Source organism: Sciurus carolinensis, unplaced genomic scaffold (genome assembly GCF_902686445.1).
Source record: "Sciurus carolinensis unplaced genomic scaffold, mSciCar1.2, whole genome shotgun sequence".
Classification (NCBI taxonomy): Eukaryota; Metazoa; Chordata; class Mammalia; order Rodentia; family Sciuridae; genus Sciurus; species Sciurus carolinensis.
The window spans coordinates 680,857-698,887 of NW_025920173.1; the positions used below are offsets into that span (position 1 = coordinate 680,857).

Here is an 18,031-nt window from a genome sequence, read left to right on the forward strand (position 1 = left end):
AATTTACTTAAAAATAGAATTTAGTTCTTCTGATAACCATTAACATATAATGGTAGGATCATTGGATTAGAAGAGCACTTGACTTTGGTTTGGAAGGGACATAATTAGTTAATATTGGCAGATGTGTTACCTCCATTATGGACATAACAAAGGCACTAGACTGTGTTGGCTTTGAGCCCTTCTCCAGTAAGTATTATTCACTTTGGAAAATCAATATAACCTCCCTTGATTTCTTTTGATTGGGAGAAAGAAGTACAGTGGGAGCCTTTTCCTAACATTGGTGCTGGGTAATCTTATGGAACCAGTCTTTTAGCACCAGCTTACTTGGTAGCATGTAGCTCCAGACTAGGATTATTGCACAAGTCCCAGGATGTTTAAAGTTCTTTCATATCCAGCTTTTTATGCTGTTGTAACATGACTGCTTGAATTCTTTCCATCTGAATGATGTATAATGCTAACTTGTACACTAGGCTGTGTACCCCTTATGCAAAATGTTTGGGACTAGAAGTGTTGGAGATTTCTAAATATTTGCATATATACAATGAGATAGCTTGCTTATGGTTAGTCAATTCACAACATGAAACCTTTATATTTCATATACATGTAGCTTGATATTTAGGATGGGTTGCCTTCTTTTTTTTCCTTTATTGTTGTGTCTTCTGCTGTAAGAGTCTTGAACTGAGGACCTTGCACATGCTAGGCAAGCACTCTGCTACTGAGTTACATCCCCAGCCTCTGATGAAATCTTATGCAGTTTTTGTATACACCTTCTTTCTTCTGGTACTGGGCATAGATCCCAGGGGCATTAACTACTGCGTCACATCCCGAGATCCTTTAAATTTTTATATTATATTTTGAGACAGGGTTTTGCTAAGTTGCTTAGGGCCTCACTCAATTGGCTGGCCTTAAACTCCCAATTCTCCTGCCTTGGCCTCCTGAGCTGCTGTGATTACAGGCATGTGCCACTACACCGTGCACACCTTCTTTTAACTGTGACACATCACATGAGGGCCCATGTGGAATTTTCCCCTTAGGTGATATTGGCACTGAAGAAATGGCAGATTTATGAGTATTTCAGGTTTTTACATTAGGAAAGATCAAATTGCATAACATACGCTGGTGAGAAACAGCTATTGAAAACTTAAAGTAATATACTGTTGATTCACCTTCACTTGTCTTTAGACATCTCAAGGCAAACCTTTAACTTCACAGTTAGTATGCTACATAATTTTCAATTATTTCTCTTATATTAATACATGAATGAATGTCCTAAAAGATCTTTGATACTAGTATAATTGGGTGTTAGATTTGGTTATACTAAAGCATACTTGGTTTTACAGATCAAATACAGAGTTTCACATCAAAGCCATCAGCGCTGTCAAAAAATTCAGTTTCTTTGAGATCGAATTGCCAAAGCTCCAAAAATATGGACTATCTCCCTACCAAGAATTTCCGGCATTGAAGGTAAAATGTACAGGTTATGATGATTGTGGGACTGTTTTAAATAATAACTGTTCTATGTTTTTTTACTTACCAATAAATTCATCATACTATTGAGTACTTATGGACACTTGTTAGGTATCATGGCACAATCATGATGACTATCCTGCAAACATAAGTATTCTTGTGCAATTCCCATTTTCCTGATGTGGAAAATTCCTAAGTCTGACCATTAATTGGTTAAGGCAGAATTCAATCTGACACACTATGACTGCAAAACTTGCATTCTTAATCAGTATACCATCTGGTTTCTCCATGGATGTTTCTTATGAGTTTCATTCATTATTTATTAAATGCCTCATTAGACCACATAGTAAGCAGTGAGGATCCCATGTGAGATGCAACCTCAATTTCATTCCTCAGAGATATAGTATAATGGAGAGGGCAGAGAAGCAACCATGATCCTGTGAAAATAGTAAAATAAATTTGAAAAGAGCCTCCCCCCACTTTACTGGTTCATAAGAAAAAAAAAATCTGCATTGATCTGTCCATTTATGGATTCCATCTTCCTTTGAAAGCAAGGGCTAACAGATGGTGGGCATAAAGCAGTGTTGTAGTGAAGTCTCAGCCTTTATGCATCTGCATGGTTGAAAGCACCAATGATAAGAGAAAAAATGAGGAAGGTGTGAACCTCTGCCTCTGTTCTATCAAGGAACATCCACTTAGTCCTGTTTTATATTTTGATTTACAATATAAGATCATATTTACAGAAGGGGAAAAAATGGTTCCACTTGCCTTCCCAAAATAAAAGAAAAAGGTTTACAAGCCATTGCTAGAGACAGGTCATGTAGATAGGGCTAGGACTTTCTTTTCAGTTGCTGGACCTAATCCCTTCAGTCAAACAGGAATAAATAAAAATAAATTACCTAAGTTTAGTAAGAGCCAAGAATCACATTCTCTCACAACTTCTCTCTCTCTCTCTCTCTCTCTCTCTCTCTCTCTCTTTCACAAACACACACACACACACACACACACACACACAAACACACACATGCACGTACATGCATTCAGAGATACTTTCACCACCACAAAATAATAAAAACTGGTGTTTCCTCTCAGGGAAATCTACATTTAACATTTAGAGCAACTATGGTGAGTGGGTTTCTCATTTCCAAGGCAATGGGTTAAAGATTTTTGCATGATCCAGGCATTGTCTTCTTTAAACTGTAGCCAAATTCTTCATAATCTTATTTGTCTCTACTTTTAGAACCATTTCCAGAAAGTATTCAAGATGTTCCCTTGTATCTGAGTTGCAGGGGACTCTTCACTTTTTGGTGGCCATGGATTACTATTTGCTAAGGATGTATTCCTGTGTGTAATTCTAGGAGGTACTCACCATCCATTACTCTAAGCACATCTATAGACCAAGCAGATGATTGTGCACACACTAAAGCATCCACCACGTATGTTTGAACCAGACAGGATTAGGGAAAGTATACCCAGGAGTATGGTGGAAAGATCATGAACTCTAATGTCAGGCAGATGCAAATTGGAGAAGTGGCTCAGGAACAACACAACAACAACAATATATAAGATAATGGCATATGCCCTTGGATCCTTTCTCTTCATCAGTAAGAGAAGACTTATGATAGCCATGTTGCAGTTTTCTTGTATAAGAAACAATTCATAGACGACCACCTAAGATTCAATACATAATTGATATCAGTCATTCAGCCCATAGTGTGATGTGGTTCATGGGCCCCATGATGACTTGTTTGACCATTGGCATAGCCACTGTGGACTGCCATTCCTGTATGCCCTCAGCAACTGTCATTCTTGTGGCAATTGAACTTACCATCCTGCAGCACAGCACTGCCTTTGTGGACCTACCACAGGGTCTTACACCCGTTTGAGCTTAAATCCTGGATGTAGGGGACTGAGCTCATCCACAAGTATTGATTCAATATTTCCCTTCAATGCCAACCTCCAGTTCTCATTGTATTGGTTAGACATGTGCCACTATCAAACAGGAGAAGGACATTTCCCTCCTACCGGCAAATGAGACACAACACACTGACTTTTCCAAAAATGTTTAATAACGTAACATCCAAGTTGGCCTTCTGTGTCAACATGACTGCCATGAGGATAACTCCATCTTCTAATCATACCCTTGGTACATAAAGCTCCCACCTTCAGTGAGTCAAGGCTACATATGAAGCAAAAGCTCGGCATTGAAACCATTCATTCCAGGTCCAGTGAGGGAAGGGAATGGTAGTGGACATTCCTTTCAGGATAGATGTCTAACGCATAGGAGACAGTTTGTTCCAGCATCAGAGGCATTTTGTGGAGTGGGGCAAAGGGTATCTCCTGAAAGATGGGAATTGGGAATGGGGATCTGGTCTGGCACTGTGGCATCTAATTAGATACAGGCTGCCCTGAGACCACCAGAGTTGCTTGCATAGCAACAGGGGTCTCTGCCTTGTGGATGCTGCCTCTGAGTCCATAACCCCTGTCTTCAGTGGGTTCAGACAATGTCTTCAGTGTCCACAGACAATCTGGAATATGGTCTCTCATCTCACTGATGATAACAGATGAGGGAGGGCCTATTTGAATAGCTGCATTGATAACATGGCTTTTCTGCTTATTGATCCAGTAATAGAGTGGACTGTAAATGAACGTGGAAGCATTCACTTCCACCCTCTGCTGGGCACGCCTCTCCTGCTGTACCTTCTTCCTCCAGTGTATAAATATAATGCAGCCACCAGTTACTATACAACACAGTTTCACGAGTCCAAAGTATAGTGAGATCCAGGCTGAGGCAGTAAAAGAAAGAAAAGAGGCAGCTGACTGACAGCTCTGGCTGGGACCTGAACTGTTTCTCATTCCTCTCCTTGATTTGGCTCATTCATCCATCCATTACGTCCTTCCCTCCTTATGTACTTACCTCATCATTTTATTATTCAGGTAAAGCTAGGTCTGCAGGGAGACTAGGAGTCCATGTTAGCCTTTCAGAGATAAGGGATACTAGGTCTAGAGGAAACTTGATCTGCTGAGACTCAATCAGGCCTTCTGGTTCCCAGTCCAGGACCCACCCAATACCTCAGACTGATAGACTGAACTTAAGTGCAAGGCCCTCAAGGAACCATTTGTCAAGGGCACCAGTGTGTCTTTTCTGGTTGGGCTGAACATGGTTTCTGCCTTCTAAAACTCCTTAGTTTCCTAGAGGAGTCTGTCTCTTAACTATTTAGCACTCCATGTAGGCAGCCACCACCTGGTCAATACAAAGCATCTTCCCTGAATGTTTGCCCCCACACTGAAAGGACTGAAGGACTTACTGCCAGCAAGACCCAGGATTACCATTTGAGGATCCATACCATTGAGACTTGTTAGCAGGCCCATGGCTCTGCAAAGAGTCAACTTCCCCAAGAATCTGTCCACCAATGGGAGTCTTTGGAAGTCCCAAGCCACATTGTTGCCTAAAGATGTTGTCAACGGATTCTGAGCACTGGGCATTCCAGGGCTGGTGCTTGTGGAGTGGCTCTGAATTGATGGAAGGAAGGAACTCCATCTTGTGTCTCTCAGGGAGGGGAAGATCCTAATTTCAACAGGGCAGATGCAGTACTGTAGGGAACAACTCAGCTCTCTCAAGAGGTGGGAGCTGGTGGCTGAATTTCTACCCAGGACATTAAAGCATCTTTGCTGTTTTCTACTTTTTCTCCTGATATGGTGGCTATTAGGAACAGGGAGGGTGCCCAGGTTCTTTCTTTGTGCATCATGGGACTGCTGTTCAATATGAGCATAAAAATGATTCCTTTTTCTTAGGAAGAACATGTTCTTCCTAATGTGGGTCTTTAATCTCACAGAAGAGCTTCTGGTCTAATGCTGCTGACTTGTAGAACATTCTCTCCCAAGGAAGAGCTGCCAAATAGTTTTGAATTATAAAAAAAAAATGGATGACTATATAAAACAAAGTGTCTCAGAAAACTCTGACACAGACAGTCTTGGAAATGCATCCTGTGTAGCTTTTCTTCATTAAATATTTTTGTTTTTAACTGCTGGTTTTGTTCCACTTAAAAAATGAAGGATAATTTTTATTCTTCCCCACCTTTTTCAAACTTTAAAGATTAAAGTCCCTTCTCTTTCCCAGACCCTGAGTAGGGGCTGAGACTGTGTCTGGGCAGCTTGCCGCTGTCCTGTTTTCCACTGACAAACCAGAGGACTTGTCTTTATCAATACACTTTTTGGGCTCCAGGTCCTCATCCCTACTAATGGAAGGAAATAGGAATGGTTTGCTCCTTAAGTCTTTTCAATAACAACATTCTACTGAAGTATTTAGAAGTAGTGCAAACTAGTCCCATGATCTGTACCATGAAAAGTAGTTTTGAAGTTGGGAGAAATTTCAGAAGTACTTTTGGGGATTCTGGAGGTCCATTAGCATATTCAACACAATGTGAAGCCAGAGATATTGCCCAAGGTTCTAGGAGACAATGGATTTCTATTTCAAAGGAGGTGCTAGACCATATGCAGGAAGTTCACAGTAGAAGATCAAAAGCTAGTTAGATGCTGCACCCATATCCAGAATATCAAAGGGCCAGCAGAGTGGAGAGAGAGATTTTATTTGAATATGTAGTTTTGGAAAATATAATACTAAGTTCTGAGAAGGTCACAATGGCAGAGAGAGAAGAAAGGAGGTACCTCCTACATACAGTTTGGTGACAGTGGGGCATATAGCAGGACCACTCAGAATTTTGTGAAAGTTCCCTGAAGTGGGAAATGGCCCAGGGGTTAGGTGGTAGTCACATGTTCTGGTATCTGAGTTTTCTGTGACCAACCTAAAGTGTAAGAGATGATTCACTGACCAGCTTAACCTGAATGAACTGGGGTGGAACCTGGGGTAAGGAGTGTTGAGTATCCTATTCTTCAAGAATTTCTCTGGGGAAAGGCTGTGTCCATTTTTCCATGGACAACATGACCCTCATGACCAGGAGAGAACTGGTATGGAATCAGCTCAAGATGGCCCTGGAGGGAGGGAGGGAAGAGAGCTGGGGAAGAAAGACCTCAGTCAAGAGGATGTAGAGAACAGAGAGGAAGGATCCGAGGAAGATGTGGGCATCACCCATATCCAAGGGCTTCAGGGAGAGGCCTCTAACAATGAACGTGGGAGTTGAGAGCCACTGAAGTTGCACTTCTCATAGCTACTTCATGGATCCTCCTACGGCTAACAGACCTTGTCACCTGCTCACAACATGCTGACCAAAGGACAGTTTTCCTGCCACTCCCTCCTTTCCTTCCTGTCCCACATGTTGCAGACCTGGAGAGGCAGGTGCTGTGAGGGAGAGGTGGCAGGAGAAGGCCATAGGGAGGAGAAAGAGCAAGACCAGCTGCAGCCTCCTGGACTGCAGTCTTCAACCCCACCTGGGAGGAGAGGGGCCGACCCCAAATCAAAGCTGGAACTTTTCTTCTTAAATTGTAATGAACTTTTAAAATATTAAAGTAATATTGTGCTTGTGACTTAAATGAGTATTTTTTTATTTTTAACTCAAGGAAGTCTATGGGCACAGAAGAGCTAGCTCCCAGAATGAACTTAAATAGTAGGGAAGAAAATGAAATTACCTTGTGTTGACATCCAGCATGTCAGGCTCTGAGTAGGAAGAGTCTATCAACAAAGAAATGTGTCAACTTTGACTTGGGTTTTCCAAAATTCTTTTTATGTTTTCCACACAAGACCAATTGATATGCCATGAAAAATACAATGATTTGGAACACACTTAGTTTACCTTGTTCAAATGACTAAATATTTTCTTTTAGTTTAATATAGAGAGGATGGTGGCTTTGATTTAAACCAACCCTAGATCCCCAAATCAGGTCAAAAGGTAATATAGAAACCTTTTCCAGTCCTTACATCTCATTTAGGCTAAAGTATTTAGATTACACATTCATAGATATATATGTGGTTTATTTTTCATCTTTCTTTTGTTGCTAAATAGCTTATTCAGATTTCACTGGAAAAGTCACCCTAACCAAAATCCTGATTTCAGCTTTTAGTCTTCTGCAAAACAGTTGAAATATGTAATCTGAGTTTTGATTTAGGAATTATGCTCAGTGTAGTTAGAGCTTATTAAAAACTGTTGGTAAGAGACAAGTGTCTAGTTTTCATTTTTATATTCAGACTTTTTGCTTTTATTATTTATTTATTTACTACTGTGGAGCTGGCATTGGACGGAGGCCGTGTGTGTTTGGCAGGAGCTGTACCTCTGAACTACATCTCCAACCTGACATTTTGCTTTTAATTCACTTATACACCTCCATTTTTTTCCTGCCTTAAATCAGCATCCTTATTTAGTTTCAGTATCACTAATGAAGCAGTCATATAATTTTTATGATCATGTTTCATTTTTTAAAAGGGTAAACAATGATCTGCCTGAAATATCTTCCATTGAAGAACAGATTTCTGTCAGTGTCCTTTACATATTATCAAAGTGGATTGCTCAGTCTTTGCTATTTCACAAGTTGTCTGTGGACCTGCACTGTCAGAAGGCTGTGGGACCTCATTAGAAGCATGGGCACCAGTCCTTTCCCAGGCCTTCTGTACTAGGAGCCCTCTGTGAATGAGACTTTGAGAAGCACTGTTGGATGTTCATCATAGGGTTATTTCCAGTATGGTTTCTCTTACCTTATTTTCTTTCCTTCTATTTTTCCTTTTCTTTAAAATTCAGTTTTTCTGGCAACTTCAGCTACCTGGAGTATCCTAAGAATTCTGAACTGTTTGTGTCATATTAATATCAGTCAAACTATCAAAACCATGAGTCAGATTCTGTGCTTGTTGCTAAGGTCTGTGTTCTTGGACCCCAAATCTGACTCTTAATTTACCCACAGCTTTGTGAGGCATGGTGAACTGGTCTCCACTCCAGACATACAGCAATCAAGACTTGGGACACAGCCCAGGATCTGTGGGGAACTCAATGAGGGCTTTGCTGCCTGGCAGAGGATGCACTGTGGTTCAGCAGCTTAGAATCAGGATCTAAGTCATGGAAAAGAGGTGGATTCTTTTTCTGAGCTTCTATCATTTGGGAAGGTAGGGAAGCTTTTAATGACATGGAAGCAAGTGTTGAATGTGCCTGATTATTTTTAAAATTGGAATTTCTGAGTGAATGCTGCAAAAAATGAGGCTTTAGCAATAGTAAATCAACATGAGGCAGCTTCTACCTGAATTAATGCTGGAGACATTTCTTCTTCAGAAGAGTCAACATGAACTCTCTCATGGCCTGGCCTGGGGAGATTTTGCTGGCTGATTTTCCTTTGCTTTTTTTTTTTTTCTCACTTTCTGTTGTTTTTGAGAGCTAGGGTTCAGGTAAGGTCAGGTAAGCAGGTTAACAAGAAGTATGTAGATGTCCCAGAACAGTTTAATGTTTCTAAAGGAGGAGGAATGTGTTGAGAAGTCTGCTTCTGGAGTATGAGGAGACATACTTTTACTAAATGTCTCCACTCAGAGTAACTAAAACTTTGGAAAATTTGTTTTCCAAAAATGTGGAAAATTGAAATGTGGGAAGAAGGTAGAAGATGGGCCAGGGACCGCTAGATCCCCAAATCAATCACATGATGAGTTCCCCAATCTGTCTTACTGTTTTTTATGTCTCAAGTGAGATGCTGAGGAAGGCAGTGAACAGGGACGTCAACTGACCCGGGGAAAGAGACCTCAACACGAGCATGCCTTCCCTGCCCAAAGAAAGAGGAAGGGCATGCTAGCAAGACAGAAAGGCTTCAGAAGACAACTATAGCCCAACACCACAGATGGAGCTGTGGTTCAACCACAGCAGCAGACCCCCAACCCTGGGATGCTGCCAGGGGCAGCTGAGTGGGAAGGAAGCTGGGACTGTCCTCTTGTGGGCTGTATAGAGCCCCTCCCCATGACAGTGGCAGAAAAGTGTACCTCACTGAGCAGCATCAGATGTCTCTCCCTCCTGTGGGGTTGGGATCAGAGAAGCCTGGGGGGAGAAGTACAAGGTACCCCATGCCTGAGTTCACATGGGGAATCTGGACTTCTACACCAAACCTCATCCTGGGACCCAAATGGAGGTGGAGAGAACCAGCAAAGATGTAAATTTAAATAAGATCCAGGAGGTCAACTTAATTCCCAGAGAATACGGGTTTCAATCAAAATCCACTTATTACACCAAAATCCAGAACATCCTGCCTGATGAGAAGATGATCAATTGACAAGGAGATGACAGAAGGGTGATATTTATCATTGAACACCATCACAGAAAGTGCTTCAGTGAGCAATTAGCAGCAGGCTTGAAGCAGATGACAATACAAGACTTAGCAGAGAAGGCTGACATCTTGATATCGGAGAAGACATGAGAAAGAACCAAGAGGAGGTGCTAGAAGTAAAAGCATAATAATCCCAATCAAAACTTCTTCAAAATCAGGAAGTCTTGCTCTGTGAAAGTCACCATCACAAGGACTGGGGGCAAGATCTGGACTGGGAAGAAACATGCAAGGCATATAGCTGACAAAGAACCAACATCTAGATGGCCTAGCAACTTCTCAGAACACAGCTGACAAAGGTTCAAGAAGGAAATGGTCACGTGACATCAACAGACAATGCAGGGGAGGAGCCACAGACAGCAGAGGGGCACAGAAGAAGGGGTCCGCATCCTTAGCCATTAGGACCTGTGAAATTAAACCATGGGTGAGCTTACCACAGACTTAGTCGAAAGACTGAAGGAAGAAACTAGGATGTGTGCCTTCTTCTGCACCATGGAAATGTTATTAGGTAAGAAAAACCACCAGAGAGATGAAGGGAGAGACACGAGCAAAATAAAAACATAAATCACATAGTGACAACACCAAGTGCTGACACAGGTATGGAAAGAGTGGATCGTGCATGCATTGCTCACAGGAATGGAAGCTGGTACCAGTGCTCTGGAAAATAGCCGGGCTGTTTATTAAAGCACTACCAACTAAAAATTGCAGTCTTGGGTGTGAAAAATTGTCTTCACCCAAAAACCCTCACTGTGCATAAGGGTGCCCCCAAAGGAAACAGTACAAATGTCCTTCAGTTTGTGGATGAGTAAACAAACAGTGATATATTATGACTCACCTACTACTCAATAATACAAAGGAATGAATGACTGATGCAGGCATGACTTGGATGAATCTTCAGGGAATAAGATTGAGTGAGAAAAGCTAGAATAGAAAGATTATTTACTTTGCAATTCCATTAAGGCAACAGTCTGGAAATGAGAAGGTTGCAGAGCATTAAAAAAAAAGTGGTTGCCAGGGATTGAGGATCCCCACCTGTGAACACTGCTGCATTGGGAACCAAGCCTCCCACTCATGTGCCTTTGGAGGATGTTACAGATCCAAGTCATAGCACCCAGTCACCTCCTCTGCTTTCTCAAACAGGCTTGGGACATGGAAACAGAAATTTGACCTAGGAGGTCCAGCCCACCTCTGGGAGGACCTTGAGAGAGCTGTTGTCCCTCTTCTTTCCACTGGCAAGATTCTCAGCACAGTGATTGCTATTCCTGCTCTCTGAAGTACATGAAGTCCAAGGAGGCTGAACAGGCACACTTTTGGGGTAGGGTGAATGCTAACGACCGGTTTGAGAGTTGTGGAAAATTCTGTAGTGAACTCAAAGTCCCTGAAAGTTTACCTCATAAATAATCAGCAAGAGCTCAGATGGGTTTGTACCCAGAATCCACTTTTTTTCTGTGTTAATGGTGGGGCAAAGGGGGTCAGTTTAATTAACTTCCAGATTCACAGTCTCTTCCTCTGTTAAATGGGGTTAAGCCCATTCATGTCCAGCTGGTGGGAGCCCAGCTGGGCTTAGCCATTGCAGAGTGTGATCAGGCAGGACTCATTGAAATAGAGTGTGTGAGGCCCTAGGAGTAGCAATGCCATTACTGGGCGTAGACCTAGGGAAAGTCACACACTATGTGTGATGCGACAGGCAGGATGCTGATGGGAACATTGTGGAGACGAGGAATTATGGAAAGACAGTTTAGCTCTCACTAGAGAAATGAGTGAATGTAATACAGATGATGCAAATAGTGGGACTCCAGGCGGCCACTGGAAGAAATGAGATAGAGCAGTGGTTCTCAAAGCAGGGTACCAGAACCAGAGACCACCATGTTGCCTGATAACCTACACCAGTTTAGGGCCTTGCCCAATTATAGTGAATCAGAAAATCTGGTATTGGGCTCAGCCATCTGTTTTTAATCAGTTCTCTAGAAGATTCTGATGTACACTCAAGGCCAAAGGCTACTGTATTAGAGGTATGCATGGGTAGATATTAAAACAGGCTTGGGCTGGGGAGATAACTCAGTTGGTAGAGTGCTTGCCTTACAAACACAAGAACCTGGGTTCAATCCCCAGCACCACAAAAAAAGAAAAAAAAAAACAGGCTTAAATTGAAAGATTTTTGCCTCTCAGTGGATATTTGACAATGCCTGGGACACATTTGTCTTGATTAGTGAAGGGATGTTGGCATCTAGTGACAGAAGCCAGAGACACTGTTGAACATCTGATAATGTACAGCAAAGAATTATTCAGCCCTGAGGGTCAATGGTGATGACATTGAGGAACCCTGAAGCATTTGCCTTGCCAAACCTCTAGTCTCCCCAAACTGAATAGTGCTTAGAAGCACACGTGCATGCCTTGAGTTTTAGCTCACTGTTCTTTTGTTCTGTTGGGGAGAAGAAACATCAATGGAATAATATTTTATCCTCAAGTGTGTGAATAACAAAAAGCATCTATCTGATTGACCATAGTGTGGAGACAGAGCCGGACATAATGCTGTAGGTAAGATATCCCAGTTTCACCTTGGTCAACAGGCACCTTCATCAACTGGTTGCCATAGGTTTGCCATCTACTTGGTGGTCCCTGGTCTGTGCCATGATTTCAATGCATGTACATATATACTATCACTTTCTACTTACTGTACTCTATTTTCAAGTTTGACTATGTTACAGGGCAGTAATTATCTGAGGAAACATTTTTTCAGAAGCTCTAACCCATACACATGTTATATTTCATAATTGCTGTCAGCTTCCTGGCAGTCCATACTCTGTTGGTATCTCATATTTCAATATTTGGCTCATTGCTGAGAATGCCTGCTGTTCTGAATGTGTCTCTGTGTCCCATTTGTCACTAGCTTCTTTGCACGGGAGGCTCTTCAGAATCGCATCCAGTTGTACTTAGTTGGTGCCATGGTTTGCTCTTGATGTTCACCAAACCTTTCCTCCAGTAGGAGTAGGCCTCTTGCATGTATGTGGGGTTTGCCACATTTCGTGGGTTCTAGGGAAATTAGCTTGGATGCAAGGATGGATGGGTGGGTGAATGGGTGTACAGATGGGTGGGTGAGTGGATTGGTGGACAGGTGGCTGGGTGGGTAGATGGATGGATGGAAGGATGGAACACTAGGAAGATGGTTGGATGGATGGGTGATTGGATTGGTGATAGTTGGATGGGTGGGGAAATGGATGGATGGTGGGTGGATGGATGGTGAATGTAATATGAAGCAGTAAAATGTACTCAAAATTTGAATGATGTGTCTACCTAAAGGGCATCTTTAAAACACAGTGTCTCTACATCCTACACTGGCCAGATACTACATGTTGGGGAAACAATAGAAATGATTCAAGCAACTAATGTAGATATAACTACATTTATTTTAAGGACTTTTTCATAGTGGAACTGAAGAATTTGGACAGTTTCTGTGAAATACCCACTTATTTTTACAAAGGATTGCACTTATTTCATTAGATATAAAATTTGCACCTGCTAGAGCCACACTTTGAGGATAAAGCTTTTTAAAAAGCATTTACTGTTCAGAGGTTGAAGCAGTGTACCACTTTGCTTCTAAATAATTCAATCCTTTGCAATATATTCAGAAGTATCTAGATGCAACTGTACATAGAGGGATTGGAGGTGATTCAGGTCTGTGATCTTGATGTGGAATAAAATTTTCATAAAGCTTTTAAGTGTTATTATTTAGACTAATGGAAACACTGGGCTGAAATACATTTCTTTATATTCATTTATGGTGTAGGACCATCCCTCTGAAGGCTTCTAATGCAGAGCATTTTATATAAAAAGCTAAGATGTGACAGGTGCATAAAAATTACAAAAGAGAAAAGGAAACAAAAATGAACTTCCAGAAGTCAGTGTTTCAAAGGAGTATTTGCACTTCATTACTTGTTGTTGATGTTGATGTAACATGTTTGATGTTGCTGTGATTTTATGGGCGGATCCAACAGGGAAACAGCAGCACTTTCTGCAGTCACCTGATCACTAGAAACAGGTCTTTCAAACTGAAATCCTGAACTGGGAGCATTTACAAATGCCATAGTGTTCATCAAAAGCTCCTGGTAACCTCTTTCTGTTTATCTATAAATTATACATATATTGAATCTGTGCAACTTTGAATTTCCTGGAGTTTAGTACCCCTGGAAACACTTTTGACACTTGAATAAAGCAACTTTGATCAGCTCAGAATACCTATCTGGTATGGAAGGAAGATGGGTAAAAGATGAAGAGATGGATCTCTGATTATTCTAATCCACAGAAAGAGAGGGAGCCCATTTGTGCATTATCAGCAGAGCAGGGCAGAAGGACTGATCACAAAAGAGGAGGCTGGACATGCAGTGAATGTGGGCTTTTCAGCAACTTAGGATGGAAAAAAATGAAAAGCTACTTTTGTTGCAAACCAAAACTGTCTCTGGGCAAAATGAAAAGGGAGAGAGAAAACCAGGGAAATTAACAGGGAGTTCAAAATTTTCCTTGGGCACTGGAAAGCATAGTTCACCAACATGAGCCATAGTAAGTTGGTGAAGTGGCATAAAAATAGGAAAACCATTCAAAACCCAAAGCATCTCAGATTCATTTAGCTGATTTTGTAAGGATAGCACCTAATACCATGCACCCAATGACCACATTGATGGTTTTGCAGAGAGAACAGTGAAAAATTTGGCTTCAGGACTATGGATTGTTGCAGAGGGCACCACTTAGATGCTGGATGGGATGTTCCTCACCCAGACAGAGACAGATTCAAGTCACAGCTCTGCATCTAGCTCATTGGGGCACCACTGGCACATCTTCTAATCTCTGTAAACGTTGTTCCCTCATCAGCAAAGTGATGATCACAATTTCTTTGCTGTGGTTGGCAGCATATTAACTGTCATGTTTTAATCTCTTGATTAAAATACATGTTCAATAAACATTCTTCTTTTCCATTGAAAATTCTATGAGTTCGTTATCATATGATCAATTGAGGTTTATTATTAGTTATTTGATTAATATTGCCGAGTGTGATAATGAAAAGAAAATTTCAACATTATCTGTGACCCATAAATTGTCAATGTGGGTTAAGATCCAGATGACAGTTCCAACACGAATAAGATATGCTCTGTGGTTTTGGGCCAGCTACCTAACCTTTCTCTGCCTCCATTTTCTCATCTGTGGAATGTGACTAGTATTTTCTTCATAGACTGTAAGGAAAATTAAGTGACTTAAATATTTTCAAAATTTGTAGAGCAGAAATCAGCACAGAGTAGACCATAAGTGCTTGTTAAATAAATGCATTTTGCAGCTTAAATGAGAAGAACAACTCCAGGTTGACAAAGCAGATATTTACCTACTCCCCAAAGTTCTATCTTATTGCAACTAGGGGCACTTTTCCTTTTGAAAACAAAAGCAGCCCGATGTGTGGTGCCCCAGATCTTTTGTATTGCATGGGTGTGATGTAGTTTAAAAAGACACAGAATCTGTGTTTTGATCCAAAATGCTACCCCTGACTTCCTGGTAGGAAAGATGGTCAAATCTACTCATCCTTATTAATTCAATTCACAATGCAACTGACTCAGATGGATTGTAAATGGTATATGAAACACTGTGGATCTCCCAAAAAAGAGAAATTTATTTCAAACTGGAAGAATCAGGCACAAATTCCCTAGGAAGTGAATAGATGAGTAAAGGAATGTGGACTTCCAGAACCCACCTGTTTGACTCAGACAAATCAGTCTGTGCTCTTAGGATATTCCCAGATGACTTCCTGGAGGAGGTGATGTATCTGTGAACAAAAATGATGAGGAGGATTTAGAATGGTAGAGATAGAGAATGGCATGGCGTTGGACATTTGACTCAATGTGAATCAGACAGGGCTCTTTGTCATCCTGCTCCACTCCTTCCAGTAGTCTTGCAGAGTCCCTCCACCACTGCAGAGCCTAACCCCTCCTGAATACAGAAGGTAGAACCACCTGGCCATGGGGCCATGGGCAGAGCTTCTGGGAACTCCAAAGGAGATAACATATGTGCACCATGTCTGGCTAGTCCACACTTCCTCCAAGAAACCAATTCCAAACCTGCATCCCAAATGGGACAGAGCTCTCCCAGTTTGTAACTGTCAGTTTCAGAGAGGGCTCGGATCACATCAAGCTCTTTATGTGGACAATAAACAATAAGAAGTCGCCCATTATCTTAATATACCAGGAGAACAAAGAATGCTTTATTATGTTTACCTTGCTCTCCTATCATTATGCTCTTCTTCGGCAATGGCCACTGATCTGTGTAACTGCCAGTGCTTATGGAGCAGATAATAAAGTTTATTAGCATAATAGCCTATGAGAAACACCAGGAGAGAAGTGCTCTAACAAGGTCCCTGGGATTTCAGTTTCAAAATTAGGCCATTGAAATTGGGCCGCACTCTATTTTGTTTTGGTTGGCACAGTGTTTAGCACGAGGGTCAGAAGAAATGTGATAAATGACTGATTCCAATATGTAGCAGGGTTGGATGGGAAATGTCTGGAATGCTGAGGGGAAGACATCAAGATGATGTTCTTAAATATTACAGTTGGCCAGGTGCTGAAGCAGGAGGCCCATGAGCATTGGCAGGACTTCAGTCCTGCCAAGGGCAGGCCTTATGTCACCAGGTCTAGACTCTGAGGCTGGGGAAATAGAATCTCAACCATTGCACATGGCTTGATCTTTGCTCCAGCAGAGGGAGTATAAGGAAGAAATGAAGAAGACCTGGTGTTCAGCCCACATTCCCCTAGAGTCCCGTGGATGAGTTTCATCTATGTGGAGGTGTCTGTGGTGTACATAATGCCCCTGCTGGGGGTTGGATATGGACTGAGTGTCCCCAAGCCCTCACATATGGACATTTTATCCCCTTTGTGAGGAATTAAGAGGGTGACAACCTAATCCAACCACAGTGAGTGCTCAGGGGTGGGGCCTTTGCAGGTGATTAAGTTTAAATAAGATTGTCAGGGTGGATCCCCATGGTTGAATCCTGATGGCTTTAGAAGAAAAGAGAGACCAGATACATTTGCATGTCCCCCACCTATTGCCATGTTCTGTCAAGCACTGCCGTGAGACTCTCACCCGAAGTGGGACTTTCAACTCAGGCCTCCAGAGCATGAGCCAAATGAAACCCCTTTTCTTTACAACTTGCTCACTCTCTAGTTTTATGTTATTGGCAATAAAAAGTAGACCCATATATCCTCCTACCTCAGGTTCTTACACATAGACCTGATCCTTCTCTCAAACAAAATCAAATGATATCCCATGCAGCAAAGTTGCTAGCAAATTCTTGCAGTTACCGAGTTGACCCATCACAGGATGACATGAAGTTTCCAGCTAGCATTTTAAATACCTGGATCAAGAAAAGGTTCCATGTCCTCAGGTCTTTGGTCTACTTAGGTCACTCAGTCATGTTCCTTGTCCAAAGTCTCACCTGGTTTTCAAAGTTGTATTTCTGGGCTGCAGCTGTAGCTCAGTGGCATGTTCTTTTCTCACATTTATGAGGCCCTGGATCAGGTCCCCAGCACCACCATGTTGGGTCTCTGCTGCTTCAGTGCAATTCTCAGTTTTTTTCACCCCTGAGCCCTGGAATTGCTTCCTGGACTCAGTCTCCCTTACCACAAGGTCCCCATTGCCCCTCATGGTCCCCTTCTCCCCATAGCCCCAATTCCTACATCATCAGAGACCAGCATATGATTTTCCCATCCTTCGACATTCTCGACAATACTGACTTCAGGTAAATTTAAAATTTTTCTGTCAGACTGATTGGTATGCAAAGTTGCTGTCTTAGTGTGAGTTTGAGATTCACTTCCTTGATTAGCAAAAAGCTGAAACATTTCTTCCTGTTTTCTTACTGACCATTCAGGTGTCTCTGTTAGTATATTCATATCCTGAACTAGTTAGTTTTTTTCTATTAACTCTTTAAAACAATTTCTTGTGAATTTGTAAGAGATAATTAATTAATTAATTAATTAATTCAGGAAGCCAACCATTAGATAATTTTATGAATTGTCGATTCCTTCTCCCAGTCTTTTTTAAACTGAAATTTTGATTTTAAAGTAGAAAAATTCCTTTGTGGTTGCATTCCTGGAGTCTTCTCAAATAGATCTTATCTTATGTGGAGATCTTAAAGGTTTCCTTTTGCATTTTCTCCTAAAATCATTAGTGTATAGGACCTTTAAAAATGTCTGGTATTGATTTTTATTTGTTCCGTGAGATAAGGAAGTAGTTGTCTTCTTTTTGTTGCCAGCACAATCTATTAACTATGACTTTTTTTAATCATATATCA

General features: G+C 41.5%; 1 long non-coding RNA gene across 1 annotated transcript in view; it reads left to right on the forward strand.

Moving 5' to 3' along the window:
• The window catches only part of LOC124974756 (uncharacterized), a 45,262-nt gene that overhangs the window by 16,057 nt on the left and 11,174 nt on the right, over positions 1 to 18,031 (forward strand). Inside the window, exon 3 of the long non-coding RNA XR_007106812.1 lies at positions 1,341 to 1,464. This is a non-coding gene — a long non-coding RNA (uncharacterized LOC124974756). The remainder of the gene's footprint in view (positions 1 to 1,340; positions 1,465 to 18,031) is intronic.